A 5828-nucleotide genomic window follows, 5' to 3' on the forward strand; every position below is an offset into this window, starting at 1 on the left:
AATTTAATCAATTTCCATCTTTTGCAAATGGAATTCCTTCAATTGTGTTTAAAGATATTTTTAACATATTTGATGGCTTAATGATATATTAAAGATCAGAAGTAAGTGGTTTTGAAGTTTGATATACTTTCATGTTAATTACCATTTTAAAATTTGCTTTAGTGTCTGCATAATTTTATTTGGGCTGACAAGACTTAAAATAAATTATATGATTTTGTGACTAATCTTATTTCCTATGAGTTTTTTAAATGATTTTAATCCTTCTATTTTTAGTTGAAATGATAAATAATATTTTTATGCACACGACTATTTATTTGTCATATAACTATGATTACAGTTAGATGTTAATTAATGTTTAGTAATTGAATTAGGTTGTGCTGTATTTCTTACTGTTTTAGTTCAAATAAAGTATTGAGGAAGGTTATATTTATAACCTATTTTTGTTTACAACTTTTTACAATTATAATTTTAACCGTTGATTTCCGTCAATCAACGATTATTATTTATTGTTAATTAATAATTAATTAATAAATTTAATTTACGAAAATAATAACCGTTGATTGGTGGAAATCAACGGTTAAGATTATGATTGTAAAAGATTGTAAAAAAAATAGGTTATAAGTATAACTTTATTCTTATATAAACTATTACCAATTACTATTATTTTATTTTTAATAATAAATTCATAGTGCGTTGCCAGCACAGGTGCAAATTTATTTAAATATTGTTTTATGATTTTGGAAGATGTACATGAAAAATAACAACACCTGGGTACGGTATTTGCAAGAAATATTATGTTTGACGATTAGTAGAATCCAAACCAACAGGTTATAAGGTAAATCAACGGCGCAGCTCCAGACCCGGTTGAATTATGTAATCATAAGCTCACGGTTTCACGCGCTGTTCATATCACTTTATAATTTAGGGGCAATTTAACATGAGTTTAATATTTATTATGTTGGAGAAAATAAAATAAACATTTATATGTATATATATATATGGGAGGGTTATATTTATAAATTTTTTGTTTATAAACTCTTACAAACTACATTATGTACTCCACGGGAGAACAATAGGTTACAATATGTTTTTCCGAGAGTACATTGTGTAATTTGCAAAAATTTGTAAAAAAAATTTGTAAACTTGATCATTCCCTATATATATATATATATATATATATATAGGGAAATAATTATCTCATGTTGTCTGAGATAATTATCTCATGCAACAGAGATAAAGTAGTAGAGTCCATTATTTATTTATTTATTTTGAAAAAGTATGAGATAGATAGATTCCATATAAATATATGAGGTATATTTTTTTTCTCTCTTCTTTTTATATGATCTCATATGAATCTCGTATACTCTATGTATATATAAAATAATTTTATTTTTTACTACATAAAAAATATTAAACTTATTTAAGGTTAGCAAACATAGTTCTTTTATTTATTTATTATTATTCTTAATCAAATCTACCAAACAGTAAGGATTAATATTACAATACAGTTCTTTAGTTTTTCTTAAACATTACATGTTATTTAAAGAAAAGAAATTTTCTTGGTAGAGTCGGCAAAATGGTTCAATTCGGTGAGTCGAGTTTTAAAATTTGTTAACATGTCTTGTCTAATCCGTCAACTCGTCTAACCTATTTTTTTTTTAATACAAAATATGATTGATCTTCAGAGCTAACTTACCCCGCTCATCAAACGGGACAGAGTGAGCCAAATTTTTGAACTCCCTTTCAAAGAAATTGTGCGCCTTAGATTGCTTGAAAAGAAATTGAGTTGTGCTCGAAAATATTGACAGATTTGATTTTGAAAGAATCAATTTCAATTTGTTTTTGATACATAAGAGGCATTAGCACAAATTAAATTTACTATATTTATTTCCACTTGGTGAGCTTTTGGGGCTTGAGAAGAAGTGTTGAATCATGTTCATCGAAATGTCATCATTGTCTCCAACCAAAATTTAGTCCTTCCATGGCTTGAGAAGTATAACAAGGCATCACATATTGTTGGCTGTAAAGGTACGTTATTTGCGCTTCATGTATAATCAAGTATATAGTTCTCAAAGTACAAAATTTACAAATAACAACCCATTAATGATTCCAATGGATCATGTGATTAAATATTTTGAATTTAGGAAGGGTGATTACTGTCCCTAAGGATTAAAAAGACAAGCAGATTGGTTCTACTATTTTTTTTCCTTTTTTTAATTTCACTCTTGTGCTGTATACGTGAAAAACGAAATTTATTTATTGTGAATATTTCTTGACATGTGTAACTATTATGACATCAGATTAATGAACCTATAAAAGTTCCAATTTAAAAAATTTATACAATTCATTGATAAGAGACAAAACTGGTCAACAGTTTTCATTTTCCATGGTTTTAAACCCCTCGGATTTCCTTTGCCCACAGACTGTTTTAAGCTTTTCATCAAACATTATCCTCTCTCTCTTATCTCTCTATACATATAAGAAGTAACACAAACTTCATTGTTCACCATGTTGCTTGTTCTCACATCACTTTGGCTTCTAAATGGCACCTACAGCAGCAATGCTCTTGCTCTCTCACAATGGTAAAACACATGCCCCATCACTTACTATGCCACCCTCATCACCATCTGCCACAACTTATTCTGTGCTTAAAGGATCTGCACTGAAATGGGTTGCCAAATACAATCCTATTCACAAAGAAGAATCAGAGAACAATCACTTTCAGACTCAGGCACGCTGCGTGGTTGATCCTTCTGTCCTAGATAAGAGGTTCGAAGAAGCCCTTCAACTTTGCAGCTGCTAGTGTTGTTGTTCAAAGTTTTTCTTTCAATAGAATAGTACCTGCTTTCATTTTGTTATTTTTCCTCTGTCCTTTTCTTTTTCCTTGGAAAAAAAGGTTGCAAATTTCATGAACTTGTAATTATGTTGTTTATAAAGAGTTTAATATCCTAATATTTACAAAAAAAAATAGCATATAACAAATTGCCTACCTGTTGCCGTAGTCTGCATCAATGTCACAAGCATATATATATATATATATATATATATATATATATATATATATATATATCCTGTCTGTGTGTGTGGATTTTATTAGTAACGTAAGATAACTATCTTATAGAGAGAAAATAGGTAGGTCTCACTATTACAAGAAAAAAAAAAAAATGTGGGTACGAAAATTTAAATGAAAGAACATGAGAGAAGATATCTTATGCAAGAGGAGAGTAATATATATATATATATATATATATATAGGACTTATCATTTCTCAAGCTGATTGAGATAATTTTATCTCCAGCTACTAAATTATAACAGTATAAAAATAGATCAATAGTGATAAAGGAAGAGAGAATATTAACAATTCAAAAATAAATCAATTAATATAAAAAAATAAAATAACGTAATTTTGGGATGACATAAATAAATATATCTAAAGCTGCTTTAGAAATATTTTTGTTATATATATATATATATATATTCGTCATGTACTAGTCTGAACTGTTTTTTAATCTTCGTTGAAGTAAGCAAATTGAATCTAGCTAATTCTTGGGTTTCATGCTTATTTTATTTTTGACTGATTGTGAAGAAAGCCCTTCATTGCGAATTGTGGCTTGCCAGAAAGACTTTTTACCCTGTAAAGTTGAACTTCATACATTTTTTACCCTGTAAAGAGGATGGATGGGTATTGTAGACTTAGCCAGCTAAATCTGCAGCTCTTGTCCTTGCTCTCTATCTCTATTTAATTAGATGCCAATTTAATTCAATGATTTATCATAAAAAGGATTTTTATTTTTTTCATCACCCTCTACCGAGGATGCCAAATTTATGCTGACAGATCCCTAAAAAGTTATAATTGTAATCTAGTTCTAGAACCTCATTCATTATAAAGAGTGGCCTAAAAAGCATTAGAAACTTTAATAAGACTAGGATTAGATAGGAACTTCCCACAAGGAAAGTCCCTTCACAAAAATTAGCGTATGCCGCTTTTAGCGACGAGCACACGGTATTCTTTAGTAAAAGGCGAAAGAATAGTTCGCTATGTACTCACCGCACGGCTCCGTGTTTATCACTGTTTGCAAGTGTTTCTTCATATAATGCAATGATAGCTGGAGCTTCCTTCTATTGTCTGATGTGGGACTTACTTCGCAGCTACAACCTTGGCTCATCGAGAACACTGATATTGTTTTTTTTTTTTACATATAAGGGGCATAGCCCCAGAACAAGAAAACAAAAATTAAAACAAGAAACTAACGAACACTGATATTGTTTAATATGCAATTAGTAATACTACTAATTATATATATATATATATATATATATATATATATATATATAAATATAGATAGAGAGAGACCATATATTAGTAATATTGTGGACATGTTAAAGCTAGTATTCTATTTCTAATGCACAAACTGGATCGTAATAGCAGTATCACCCACAGCGGCGGACTTACATGGGGCAAGGGTGGGCCCCGCCTCTTTCTAAAATATAAAAATATGTTATATTATATGATATGTAATATAGTCTAAAAAAGTAAAATTTTGAAAGTGCTTTAAAAAAGCTAAAGACAAGCGATACTATTCATAAGAAAAATATTCCACTCGTTCATTGCATCTAATTAGAGATAACTATTATTTACCAGATTCAACCTGCCATCATATATGGCAGGTTTTGTTCTTGGTCTGCTTCCCTCCCAATCAATGTGGAAAGTTGGCTTTTCCGTTGTATACAAAGAAGAGTTCAGCTAGTGAGGCATATTCACTCTACCTGTCAAATTTGTATAGAATTTGATTTTATATTGATTGATTATCTAATTTTCTTTTTATAATCATTAAAAATTTATATAGATTGTCATGTCAGAACTCAAGAGAAGAGTATTTAAGTTTTGACTTTGTTGAAAAAAAGAACGATCAATAATAGTTATCAATTATTAGTTGAGACCAAATGCTAAAAATAAATAACACATTAATTAATTTACTATATCTTCTGCTAATAACAATTAAGGAAGAAAATAAGATTTTAAAGAAATAAAAAAAAGTGCAATTATAACACCAGAACGAATGAAGGTAAACAATAAAAAATTGATCTTACAAACACAATATAAGGTCTTAAGACTAGTTCTTCATTGAAATAGAGAATGTATTGGACCATTGTCGCCGGAAACAAAAAATTGATCTAACAAAAAAAATTGGCAAAAAAATCTATAATTATATTAGGTTCTTCTTAATAAGTATTTTTGTATTCTTAGCGTGATTATTTAACCAAAAACTGATGTCGCCTTTTTATAATAGTAATATAAATTTTCGCCTTTCTCTCGTATAATTTTTTGGGTCCCTCGCTGATCACCCGTTACCACTGCCTTAATCAATAGTGAAATGTTCAATCTTTCTTATATATTTGGGTATTATACAGTTTCATAATAGAACAAAAGAAATACGTGAAGGTGAAGAAATCCTCTTGAAACAGCCAAGAGAAGAGCAAAAGAAACAGAAAGGAAAGCACTATATATGTAGGAGAGCAAGCACTCCTTCTACAAACTTTATCTTCACAAACTCCAAGGATACTCGTTTGCACCGATCAAAAGAAGTTTGTTATCTTAATGACTTACACGGGGCAGGGATGATAAATTACATGTATCATTACTGCACGTAAAATGAGCCTCCAACCATCTCATAAATGTTCCTATGAAGCCGGATAAAAAGGATAGATCTTCTCTCATATAAATTTTATATGATGTGATTATATGAAATTTTTATGTCTATTTCTCTTCATACCTATTAAATAGGTAAAGTTAAATTATTAATAATACCTACACCAAAAAAATAAAA

General features: G+C 29.3%; 1 non-coding gene across 1 annotated transcript; it reads right to left on the reverse strand.

The window, feature by feature from the left end:
* Positions 1–3938: 3938 nt before the first annotated feature.
* LOC133283586 (U5 spliceosomal RNA) lies at positions 3939–4057 on the reverse strand. The gene has a single exon (XR_009747811.1). It is a non-coding gene; the product is annotated as a U5 spliceosomal RNA (small nuclear RNA).
* Between the last annotated feature and the right edge of the window lie 1771 nt (positions 4058–5828).

Source organism: Gastrolobium bilobum, unplaced genomic scaffold, assembly GCF_033153095.1.
Source record: "Gastrolobium bilobum isolate Gb01-03AN ecotype WA unplaced genomic scaffold, APGP_CSIRO_Gbil_v1 utg9509, whole genome shotgun sequence".
In the NCBI taxonomy this organism is placed as follows: Eukaryota; Viridiplantae; Streptophyta; class Magnoliopsida; order Fabales; family Fabaceae; genus Gastrolobium; species Gastrolobium bilobum.